The sequence below is a fragment of the Macadamia integrifolia genome, chromosome 8 (assembly GCF_013358625.1).
Source record: "Macadamia integrifolia cultivar HAES 741 chromosome 8, SCU_Mint_v3, whole genome shotgun sequence".
Classification (NCBI taxonomy): domain Eukaryota; kingdom Viridiplantae; phylum Streptophyta; class Magnoliopsida; order Proteales; family Proteaceae; genus Macadamia; species Macadamia integrifolia.
In genome coordinates this window covers 11,034,931-11,048,345 of record NC_056564.1, presented here as the reverse complement: position 1 = coordinate 11,048,345, position 13,415 = coordinate 11,034,931, and the positions used below count along the sequence as shown (strand labels likewise).

The window sequence follows — 13,415 nt, the reverse complement described above, 5'->3', positions numbered from 1 at the left end:
ACACCACTGAGCATCCAATATAAAGTCAGCAACTTTGCATGTGTTCTTATGAAAATGAGACATAGGAAGGGGACAGCGCTCTGCAATTGAGTTAGAACCCAACCATCTGTCATGCCAAAAAAGAATATCCTTCCCATCCCCCACCATCCATCGTTCTGATGCCGAGAAAAAATTCTACATCTTGGAAATGCCTTTTAATATCGAAGATGATTTACATCCCTTCTTGAAACCTCCTTGTTCGTTGACGAATCTTGCTCTAAAAAAATTGCTAAATGCAATCTCTTCATGTTTCATTTGCCGCACGAGTTTACTAAGCCCCACACAGTTCACCTCCCTTAGTCTTTTGATTCCTAGGCCCCCTGACCATAGGAAGTTCCTTATCCATCGCTTCACAATTTTAATCACCGCGTTAGGCCACCAATAAACTGAGAAATTATGAATAGGCATCCCTGAAATCACTAACCGAATCAATTCCGCACGACCTGCCATGGACAGCAGTTTTTCCCTCCATTCCTGTAAACGCGCCTTAATCTTGTCCATCATGGGAAGTAATCTGTCCTTCTTGACAGCACCTTTAAAAATCTCTACCCCGAGGTACTTTGTTGGTAGCGCACAAATTGGGATTCCAATAAAATCCGCAATAAGCCTCTTCCTGTGGGGAGTCACTTTGCCAAAAAAAATTGTACTCTTTTTCAAATTGAATTTTTGACCTGAAAAGAGTTGGTATTTATGAAGGAACTCACGCAAGCATTTGACATGTTTGGCAGCAGCGTTCATGAATATAAAGATGTCGTCGGCAAAGAGTAGGTGGGTAGAAACTTTCACCCCTCTTGGCCCAGGGAGAGCTTTAATTTTATCCTCCTTCAGTAAACCATTCAAGCCCCTACACAGAACTTCCTCTGCTAGAATGAATAGAATAGGCGAGATTGGATCCCCTTGCCTCAAACCCCTCTCTACACCAAAGAAAGCTACAGGCCCACCATTAAATAAAATCGAAATTCTTGAAGACACCATAATCTCATATATCCAACCTAACCACATATCCGAGAAACTAAACTTCTTCAACACCACAAAGAGGAAATCCCATGACATCGTGTCATACGCTTTTTGGACATCCACCTTTATCCCCATACCATTGCCCCTTACTGATGTGTGAAGCAGGTTTGCAAGCTCAGATGCTAGGTCAATGTTAGCTGAAATAGTTTTTCCCTTTTGGAACGTACCTTGTTCATCTGACACCAAGCGAGGAAGGAGACTGGACAACCTTTCAGCCATTATCTTTGATAGGACCTTATAGAAAAAATTCGCCATACATATGGGGTGAAATTTATCCAAGGATGCTGCCCCTTCCACCTTCGGATTTAAACACAAAAAGCTGTTATTCACCCCATTGGGTAGCTTACCACCTCTAAAGAAAGTACGCACTGCCTCAAAAAAATCCACACCAACAATCTCCCAACACTTCTTAAAGAAGGCCCCAGGGAACCCATCAGGACCAGGGGAGCTCTCTAGATCAAGCCCCCACACTACCCTCCTTATTTCCTCCATCTTTGGGAGAACTTCTAGAGCCAAGGAATCCTCTCTATTCACCTCCTTGGGGATGACTTGCAACATCTCTATGTAATTTTCACACTGATCCGCCTTATGGAATCCTTCAAAATATCTCAAGGTATACTCTGCCAATTGCCCCTGCTCTGAGACCACCGATCCATCATGTTTCTTCAATGAGCGGATATAGTTTTTGACATGTCACACTTTCACTGATAAATGGAAAAACTTTGAGTTGCGGTCTCCTAGTTTTGCCAATTTACAGCAAGCGTTCTCTACCCAAAACTTTTCATGAAGTTCCACTGCTTTCAATAACTTCGTTTTGGCCTCTGCTTCCTTAGAAAATAAATCATCTGTCATCCCAACTTGATCGATGATACTCTGTACCTCCACCACCTCGTCTGTAGCTTCCTTAAGAGCCGTGTCAATATTTGAAAAAAACTGTCTCGCCCACCACTTGAGAGCACCCTTCACTGCCTTTAATTTCTGGGCAAGCCTTCCTATTGGACCACCCCTGACCTCCCTGGTCCATACTTCCCTCACAAGATCCTCATATGACCCCTCCTCCATCCAAAAGCGATGGAACCGAAAAGGGGCGTTCCTAGGCTTTGGGGTTACCGCTGAAGAGAGTAAAATGGGGGCATGATCAGAAACTGACTGATGAAGGACCTATTGACTATAGTTCCCAAAAACGTTCAGCCATTGAGAATTGAAAAAACTTCTATCGAGGACTGCCGCCTCGTGGCCTCTACGTCTATTGTTCGTCCAGCTGAATTTTGATACCTGAGAAGGAGTACTGATCAACTCGCACACATCCACCATCGCTTGAAACTCAGTTGCAGCACCCACACTAAATCCACCTGGACCTCTCTTCTCATGAGAATTCACCTGTAATTGCGCACGGAAGGGAAGAAGAGGCCGAGGCCACCAAGTACACCCAAAGATTTCTACGCTCAATTCCCAAAGACGTCCAGCCATTGAGAATTGAGAAAACTTCTATCGAGGATTGCTACCACGTGGCCTCTATGTCTATTGTTCGTCCAGGTGGATTTTGATCCCTGAGAAGGAGTACTGATCAACTCGCAGGCATCGACCATCGGCTGAAACTTAGCCGTAGCACCCACATTAAATCTACTTGGACCTCTCTTCTCATGAGAGTATAGCGTGGCATTGGCGTTGAAGTCCTTGTTATCCTATCCTTTTATTCATAATAAAATGAAATCTAGATCATTGATTTTTATACCCAATTTATACAGAAGTTTCCAAGTATTTGATTTATTGGTGCTTCTTTTTTTTTTTTTTCAATGCAAAGGATGGAAATTACAAAAATAGGATCAATCAGAATTAGCCCAAACCTAACAAAAATCAAGGCCAATTAGGATCAACCTAGCCCAACCTGGCCTATTCAAGATCAATTAAGTTTGAATCAAGTTGACACGAGAGTGATAGGATTAGGTTGGATTTAGATTGAATTTTGGGAACCTAAGGTTCGACTCGGGATTTAAGATACCCACCCCTAGGGGTGTCAATCGATTGGGTAGGGCCTCATTGGGCTTGGTCAATTTCTAGGGCTGCACTGTGAATGCCCGTTTAGCTAAGCGCAGGCATGGTATAGTTGATAATCAGGCCGATCTGTCTTGGACTTTAATCGGGCTGCTATAAACGAGCCTTTATCGGGCCTTAACCGGGCTATAGACCTATTTAACTTTAAACAGGTTTTAAAAGAGCCCTCTTTAAAATTGGTCTTTTAAATGTGCTTGAAAGGAATACTAATAAAATGAGGCAAAGATGGACATAGCAAAGAAAGATCCCATAATTAAAATGGATTAAGCCAAAGATGGGCAAAGTAGTTGAGTTACTAAGATACTCGGTCTTTATCCCAGCGGAACTCAAATCAATTAAACTATGCCTACACAACCCAAGTTGAGAAAGTTTAAATCAATTAAACTATGCCTGAAAAGATGAATGTTCAGATAACAATCACCACCATCTCAACTGTACATATCACATAGCTTTAGCACTAAATACAAATAGTATTCAAAAATTTTAAAAATATAAGCAATATTAAAGGGGCTAGGTCGGGCTTAAATAAGTCTGTTCAAGTCAGACTTGTAAATGTGTCAGACCGGTCAGGCACCCGTTGGGTTAGATGGCTACCTTGTGTTTGAGCCCGACACGTTTATTAATCGGATCGGTCTAGATCAGACCATAAACATATCAGGCTTGATCGGGCCTATCGGTGTCGGCCTGAAATCGACATCCCTATCCGGCCCAACCCGGCCTGTCACTTCACTTGACGAAGGACATAAAAATGGTTGATATACATATTCAATTTCATAATCCCAAAATCCCACCACTCTGATTTCATCCATCGATTGAAGCTCATGATGCCCATTATGGATGGCACATGGCAGTGTATAATACTCTCCATAATTCACCGACAGACAAATGATCACATATTCACATTCACCATAGTCGGGTGGGTCCAGTAATCAGAGGGTTAAGAAAGCACGCACACCTAAGTGGACGATGGTGGTTCATGGTTGTCGTCACTTCCGATATCTCCCGACATAAGACGCCACTTGATGCTTACCTTGCACAACAAAGGACGGACAGGTTGCGCGTGAAGATTGACGGTGCTCATGTTAACACTCTTTGTAACTCATGGAATGTCCACGTGGAGAGGCCCCACAGAATGGGAAACTAACAGACAAAACCGCCTAACTTCAAAATTAACAGTGAGTGGGATCAAGTTAACTCTACGGACACGTGTGGCGGAGTCTATCTTTTCTAAAATTTCAAACCTAGGACAGAGTTCTGCCTTAATTACTAATTAACCCTCATGTATTTATTTGTTTGATAGGTTGTAATAAAAATGGATCCCAGATGGATGGAACAAAATAAATTGGCATCTTGCCCTTGAACCCCAAACTCAAGTCTTACCTAAATGGTTGGTTTCACAATTTTATAAATTTATTTAAAGATGCATCTTATTGTAACCAAAGTGATAAATTAATAAGTTATAATTTTTTTCTCTCTCTTTTTTTTTTTTTTTTTTTTTTTTTTTTTTAAGGGTAGAAAAGGTTTGTAAAATAATTTAAAAAAAACTTATCATTACACTATTTTCAAGAATTGAGATTATCTTACATGCTTTTCAAGTATACATATAAAATAATATGCTTGAATTTACCTTGGTTGGAAGAAGTTTTTTATACTATATTAGATTGTCTATAATACAAATTCTTATTCATATTTTCAGAATTGGGAGACAAGGTAAAATTGGGTGAGTGTGTTGAGAGATCACCTATTGTTGTTGAGTTGGTTTGTCGTAACTTTAAATCCATTGGGGATCAAGAATATCAGTAGTAAATTGAACTTTAATTCTATGTATCCATGTAAAATAACATATAACAATGAAAGTATTAAAAAAGTTGCTTGGATCTTTATCCAGAAGTAAGGTCGAGTTACGAAAATGCATGATTAAATACTCATAATACTCATCAAAATACTTCTGGGTTGGCTAATTGTATCATTCTTAAAAGAAATATAGCTCATTGTCTGTAAACTATTTGATGACAGGAAACTCTATTGAAGCAAGCACCAGGAGTTTTCTATATGGATTACAACTTGCGAAGGTGAAATGATACCAAAATTGAGTTATAAAAGTTACATACATTTAGGCCCGAAGGCATGATATATATACAAAAACATAATAATTTAAGCATCAAGTAACAAAAGGGAGTACATCAAAAGAATAAAAAAGAATCACTCAGAAGTCACAGTTGCCATGCAGCATAATCCTCGCACGTGCAATCGACATCGTGCTCGAACTCATCAGGGACCCACCAGTCCTCAGATGGAAACTCTACAGTGGAGCCCAGCTCCTAATCACCAGGCGGGTAACTTGCAAAATCACCTAAAAAGAGTTGTGCGCGTGGGATGAGCTCACTAGCCTAGTAAGTGGAAAGGAAAACCACACAAACAGTCACAACACAAATGTGCCTATATGTAATTCATTTTAACCCTATTAGCCTAACAACATTACTAGGTCATAGGTTTTGTGCTACTCACAACCACAGAGCGCATGCCCCGGGTATGAGCTGCGAACCCCATCCCGCGATATGCCCATAGGGTTATCGGAGAAGGCCACAGTTGGTACCAAAATTTAAAATGCAAGCCGACTCCCGGTAAATTCAAATGACAGAAAGTAAATGGGTGACTCCACCCGAAATAAAAGCATTACGATCTGCCCTTTGAATATATCACCGGGGTTACCGACTGTCCTAGTGATCAGCCGTGCGTACTTATAACCATTGTAGGAGTTCGACAATCGTAACCCGATACTTCCTCCCAATGATCCCCAAACACGTAAACCCCTATTGGGAAGGGTCGTAGCACAAGGATAAATAACATCCTAGCCACATGCCTCTATATGAGTATAGTACGATTACATAATGGCACCGCATCCTATACCAAGAGCCACCATACACTCGTTTCCAAACTGACTATGGCATCTAGATCTAGCTTGCATATCATGTCCAAATGAAATTCCTCCATCACATACACCAAGACATAATGAATATTCCATCATAACACAAAGCATAGCATATTATGTAAATGCGTATTCAAATGTGTGATATGGCATATGTGATGTTTAGTCTACATACAAGTAACATGATGACATGGCTAGACTAATATATGTTAAATGTTGCATAACATTCTAAAATTAAATCAGAGTATACTCCCCACTTACTTGTATATGTACACGGTGCTTGTACCCAGTACGAAAAAGATCCAATATGTGGGTACTTGTATGTTGAGTGTAACCTATCATAGACATAATGGTTTATCATTTCACTATTTTGAGGTCAAAATCATCATGTTTGAACACTAATATTGGGTTTAGAATCATAAATGGGGGTAACCCATCAAATTTGGGCTAATTCTGGGAATTCTTGAAAGACAGGTGAGCTAGAGCCAAAGACTGTGGGCTGCTTCAGCCTGTCAGTTACTCCAGAGTCTAGAAACTGAGTTCTGGGAACTCAGGTGGGCTAAAACCAGAAGACCGGTGGGCTATGTATCCCATCGGTTATTCCAGAGCCTAGAAATTGAGTTTTGGGAACTCAAGTGGGCTAAAACCAAAAGACAGGTGGAGTAAAAATACCCCCAGTATTTGAACGAAATTTTTCCAACATCATTCCCGACTTTCCTTCTGCTTAGGGAACTTGTTTAGGGACAATCCGGAAACTCAAATCACTTGTCTAAGGTCCAATCACGTACCCTCAACCTAGATCTAAGATCAAATCAAAAGAAAATGAAGATTCTTACCTCTTTTTCAAGAACACCAATGAAACCCCAAATTTCACTTCTTTTGCTCAAGAACTTCCAAATACTCTAAATATTCACCAACACTCCTTTCAAATCCTTCAAAATCATTATACACACCTTCCATTAGACCTTAGATTTGATTATCCAAGTAGGATTAGTAAGATCCAAGTGAGTTCTATCCCAAAAATAAAAAAAGGTTTAAGGATGGGGTTTTCCTAAGAATCCTTAGAATGTGTGCAATACCTACCTCAAATCGAAGACTTCGGAGAGTTGATCATAAATCCGGGCTCAAAATACCAAGACCCAGCTCCGGTGAAGCTCTACGGTCAACTTCCCCTTCTTCTTCTTTCTTTTTCTTCCTCTTTTCCTTTCTTCTTCTTTCTCTCTCTTCTTTACTCTCCCACCGACCAACTAACATTAATGAGGAAAAAGACAATTAATGTCCCCCCTTTTATACCTGGGCCCCCAAAATATATTCAAAATCTCAGGTGGGCTAAATCTCAGCTGGGCATATCTCAGGTGGGTACATCTCAGGTGGGAATATCTCACGTGGGCACATCTCAATTGGTTATATCTTAGGTGAGTACATCTCAGGTGAGCTAAATCTCAGGAGGGCTAAACCTCAAGTGGGCTTCAATGGGAATAAACTCCCACATAATATTAGATTTCGTTGGCACCCACAAATACTAGTACGTACCTTTACTTTTTGTACATGGCCTCGTGGTGCATGCAAGTGCAAGGCTTGGGTGCACATATTACATTTGGTACCCGCTTGGTCATGTCAGACCAACCCGAGTTCAAGGTCACCCTTGCTACCATATTCCATATGGTACCTATGTCGGTTCTCTCTGGTTCAGCCCCTATATGATCAAACTAAGTCAATACGGTTAACTAGACCGGGTTTAGAAAGTAGGGTATCACATTTAGCCCTGTTGGAAAAGAAAAATGTGTCATACTTTGTTAAAAAGTAAAGTTACAAATTATTTAACACCTTAAGGGTGTCAATAAGGAAATTCCTATAATAAAATAGATAAAAAAAAAAAAAAACAACCTCATTTTCACTTTGGTTACAACAAGATTTTTCCTTAATTATCTAAGATATCATGGCTAGCTGGATAGAATGAAATTGAGCCAATAATCACACTTGAGCGGGCTTCCTTAGCTTTTTTGGTTATTCCAATTAAGGTTGTTAATTTGGAATTGTAATTGAAATTTGAAACCAAAACCAGAATATATTTTTTCTTGATTTGGTTTGATTTTGATTTCAAAGGTGAAATCATTCAATTAGAACCAATTCGAATTTACTCTAAGTTATATTAGTAGCTTAGAGTTAGCGTTTGTGGGTTGCCACCTAAAGCACTCCCAAAGCCATTGGTGCAGAAAGGAAAGTTTTATATGGAACAAAAGTTTAATATGGAACAATCTTATTTGCAGCTTGTTTGGATATATATGGTGAAGGAAAGAACTAGTCAAGTTTCGAAAGATAAAGGCATAAAGCATCATTAGGTGACAAGAAAATTTGGGACTTTTGTTGAATATTCATTCTAATTAATCCAAGTGATTAAATATATATTGTTAACTTTGAATTATAGTCTCTATGATTTTAGCTGACGCAAGATAATAGAACATTCTTTGTTTTCTATTAATTAATTTTTTCAAGTCAATCTATTTTAGTTGTTGAAGGCTCAATTTTATATTATTTATTTGTGAAATGTCTTTGTGGATGATAGGAGATACCCAAAGACTTGGTTCAACTCAGAGCAGTCACTTTTTATAGTGCCAAAGGTTATTACAAGAGTCTAACCCATATTCACCCAAATTAATCTGGCTTATATGCAGTTCTCTTCTTGGACTTGAGCAGTCTTCAAGTCCAAGAAGAACACATATCCCATGGCAACTATAACCAAACCAAACCGACAGGGCCAGCATGGTTAAACACTTTGCGGCCCCTCAAGAAATCTTAACGGGGATCCAAAGTCCCTGAAAGAGGGACATAGTTTCATATGAGACAAGTTTCAGTACACCTTGATAGAAGAAAAGCATATCAACTTTTTAATGCCCGTTATTCTTTTATGTTTTTTAAAATGAAAAGAAGACTATTTATCTCTCTATGCCATCACCAAATTGGGTCGCACTAGTCACACAAGTCCTTATTTGCACTTCTAAGAGAGAAACAAACGAAACCCATCTCACTTTGGGGACTCCAAGTCTGTTATTTCTTCTTCTTCTTCTTCTTGTTCTTCTTCCTCTTCCTCTTTTCAGTTCACCCTTGCACATATGCATTTCTCAAATGAAGCCTGCTTTACTAGTCTCTGTAATGCTGTTTCTTCTTGTAGAGGCTCAAGGTGTGTAATTTAATTATCACTTTTAAACACTAATAGAATTAGGGTTTTGTTATTTGAATACTATTGTCTAATTTTGTTTCTCTCTGTCTGAAATTTAGGTATTCGAGTACTGCAAGAAGAGTACTTTACATTAGCTAGTCATCAGAAATTCCATGTGAGTGTTTGAATTTTTACGTTGTAATGATTCGTATGAACCCATGTTTGGATTCTCTGATATGGGTTTTGTCCATTTCTTTTTGTTTTGATTTTAATGGTGAAAAGGTGTGGTGATGCAGGAAGAAGAAAATAACAGTAGTTTGATAAAAGAAAGTAGTGGTGTTGGTGCTGGGGTTAGAGAGGCTGCTGCTGTCCCTTGCAAAGATGGACACCGTAGTTCAGTTACCATGGAGAGAAGATTTTCTAGGGTAACCAAGGAAGCCCACCATAGTCGACCAGTGTTCCATGAAGATTACTATGGTCCTAGCAGTCACAAACCTAGGCACCATTAAATCAATCTCTCTTTCGGGTTCTTCATCTTTTGACCAGTGGTAGACACTTAATGTTGTTAACATCTGACATGAGAAATGGGTTTGGAAAGAAATATAAACCCCTAAACATGTAATCAAGAAGCAATTTGTTCCAGCTTCTCCTAATATCATCACCCCAAGGTTTCTTATATCCTGGATGTATAAATGGACAGCTTGACACGAGATTTTGAGATTTTGTAATAAGCACACAAGATAGTTTCTAAAGAGGTATTATATATAAAACATGCAACATCATGTTCTTTAGGTCTGAAATCAAATCTTAAGATTGAAGGTCTACTTCATCTATTGAGTTCAGGAAGAAGTAGAAAACATATGGCAGATCTTCTTTATTACCTTTTCAACTTCTACATCTTATTCAAAGGTTGGTTTGCTTTTAAGGAAATTAAAACATAGTACAGACCCTTCTCTATCCCTCCCGATCTCATCTCTCTCAATATTCTGTATGATCCATTTCCAGTGTGTGAAAAACAGTGGAGGGACGACTAAAATCAAATTGATGGGAAATGTGACACAAATAAAAGTTTCAAAATACCTTTATTTTGTTTGGTTTTGAAAATTTTCCTTTAAATGTTTTCCATCTCACAAGATTTGAATTTCTTGGAGTTGCTTTTGAGAAAGACACTTTTGTATGAGAATTTTAGTCCAACATTGGAAGTGGATAAAAATTAGAAAAAGTTAATATGTAGGAATGTGAATCTAAGGGTAAGGTTCCTTAGAGAGAGGTAAGTGCCATGTTTTGACGAGCTGAGGTGAGGCAAGGCAAGGCAAGGCTTCGATGTATAAAATATTATTTTTCTAGGCATTCTCATGATCGCATTTGTTCCATTTAACCAATCCCTTGTTGCTTTCTTCACCCTACCCTGCCTCTGCTTGGTGATTGATTGTACCCTATCTTGAATCTAGAATCGATTCTATGTTAACATCTGTCCTATTAGTTGTTGAAGGTGTTGGTTGATGAACGACATCCCTAGAATGCCCCCCCTTCACGTCTATCTCTCTTTTTTACCACTCGATATTCAATCAATTCACATATCTGTACCTAGATTCATATCGGTTGACGAAGTACTCTCCATAGTCATTCCTTAGCTCTCTTCCTCTGTCAATCTTGTCTGCTTCCTTAGTGTACATAATTGGTAGGGTTTCAAATAATGAATATTGAGACCATTAAATAGACTAGGAATAAGGACCGACCTTGAAATATGGACCAACTGATGGTTCTCCCATAATGGGCTCAGTTGCTAATGTGTCTACACATAATAATAAGGGAATACATTACACATATAGGACGAGTAAATTGAAGCCATTACCCACCAGGGGGACCACCTCCTACATAGTGCTCCATCCAACTAGTTCATACTCTCGTATGATGGCTGGATGCTAGCCCACATACAGGAAAATCTTACCTAAATGATTCTGATTGTTGTTGACATTGATTACGTCTCATTGAGTGTTGACCAATGTCCATTCGGTGCGGATTAATGGATATTTTTTGGAAGGCAACTTCTATTGGAAAAGGTACCTCAGAGGGGGTTTTCACCTCTATAAATAGAGGTCGTCCTAGCCTTTCAAAGATGGTTTTCTAGTGATATTTTTTCAAAAAAAAACATTCTCTATTTGTCTTGTTTTGTCTCGTACAACTTTGAGTTCCTTTTTTCAGTTCTATTCACCGTTCTTTTGTTTTTCCCTTTGTGAGTTTAAGCACAACCTTGTAAAACTCAAAGGGATTTGCAATAAGAGAGTGAATTATTACCACCTGAAGCCACAAGTTGATTGTATCTTGGAGTCTAATTATTTGCACTCACCCGGTTACACCAATAAGGAATTGCTCATTGATACACCTCAGGCTTTCATCATCATTTTTATTGAATTTGTTCTAAATCTCGGGTGGACATACACTTTGGTAAAGACATATAAGTTACACATCCCTCAGTAGTCCTCTTATTACAATTTTTGATAATGCAAACCCACACCAAAGCACCACATAGGAAGCTATGAAAGGCTAATTGATTGAAATGAGAACTTGGATGGTTGGCACATCATAGCGTGTAACACACATTCGATGGCTGAGAATCTCTGAGAATACATGCACGGGTGTTCCCAGCCACAGGATGTGCCCTGCACACTACACCAGACCATAGAAGAGTTTGATCTGGAGAACTTCCCCATTGGATCATCGTTGATTTTTGAACATGGAAAGCTGGCTCCAGAGTGCTATCCAGATATCATAGTCATAGCCGGGGTGGATTATTACTCTCCAGCAAGAAGAAATCCTCCTATTCACATCACAAGTAAATGTTGGCGGCTACTAATAAAACCAATATATTGATGCATATTATATTCTAGAAGTTGGGCAGCATTACAGGAAATGCTGCAGTATTTTAAGGTTAGTGTTTCTGGTCTTGTGCATATTATATCTATTATTCTTACTTATTCTTTTTTTTTTTGGTAGAAGTATTCTTATTTATCCTGATACCTTGGTATGTGATTTCTTAGCCCTTAGGGGTTCTATAGGATTTGTAACCTAATAATATATATATATAGAATGTAGCAAAATGACATGAGTTCAATGCATTCAAATTATGATTTCCTTTATCAAATTTGATAAAATTGTGATTTCATGGCTGTGCTATGTGCATTGAGAGAGAGAGAGAGAGAGAGAGAGAGAGAGAGAGAGAGAGAGAGAGAGAGAGAGAGATGGTTCTGCTGAAATATTGTTTAATGGAATGGTTCAATGACGGTACAGATCATTGCAGAAGCTTTACTGGTGTACTCCTGAAACAATATTGTCTAAATTATTGTCCAATCATGGTTGTTCAGAAGTTCTAAACTTAAAACTTTGATGGGAGAACTTCATGCAAGTCTTTGTATACCCTTATTTTGATCTAGGGGTGTCAAGTGGTCGGGTCGGGCCTGGCCGGTCTCGGTTGGATTTAGTTGGGCTCGGTCAATTTCTAGGACTGCACCGTGAATGTTGGTTTAACTAAATGGACTTCACTAGCTCGGGCATGATACGGTTAATAATCGAGTTAGTCGGTCTTGGACTTTAATCGGGCTGCTATAAACGAGCCTTAATAGGGCTATAGATTTATTTTACTTTAAACAGGCTTTAAATAGGTCCTCATTAAAATTAGTCTCTTAAATGTGTTTGAAGAGGGATACCGATAAAATAAAGCAAAGATTGGCATAGCAAAGGAAGATCCAATAGTTAAATCCAAATATGAGCAAAGCAAGTAAGTTACTAAGGTACTCGGTCTTTAACCCACGAAACTCAAATCAATTAAACTATACAAAAAAAGATGAATATTTAGATAACAATCACTAACATGTCAACTATACAAATCACATAGCCTTACCACTAAATATAAATAGTGTTAAAAAAAAGAGGGTAAAAGACAAGAATGCTAGCGAGTTACTCAGAATTGGGTGTACTAGTGATTGTAGACTGTTAGATGAAATAGCTTAAATCCTTGCCGTTGAGGATTTATAATATTTGTAAAAATGTACATTTACAAATGAAGGTAAGTAGGGGTGTCAGCCGGTCGGGCCGGTTCGGTTTCGGTCGGGCTTAATCGGGCTTGAAGACTTTCAAAGGCTACACCGTGTCCGCCCATTTAACTAATCGGGCTTAGTTATTGAGGGCATGGTACACTTTATATTCGGTCGGTCG

At 38.9% G+C, this 13,415-nt stretch overlaps 1 long non-coding RNA gene across 1 annotated transcript; it reads right to left on the bottom strand.

The window, feature by feature from the left end:
• Positions 1-5,102: 5,102 nt before the first annotated feature.
• On the bottom strand, positions 5,103-6,858 carry LOC122085757. The gene is made up of 2 exons (XR_006142215.1): positions 6,302-6,858; positions 5,103-5,464 (listed from the first exon to the last, which is right to left on the bottom strand). It is a non-coding gene; the product is annotated as an uncharacterized LOC122085757 (long non-coding RNA).
• Positions 6,859-13,415: the final 6,557 nt, after the last annotated feature.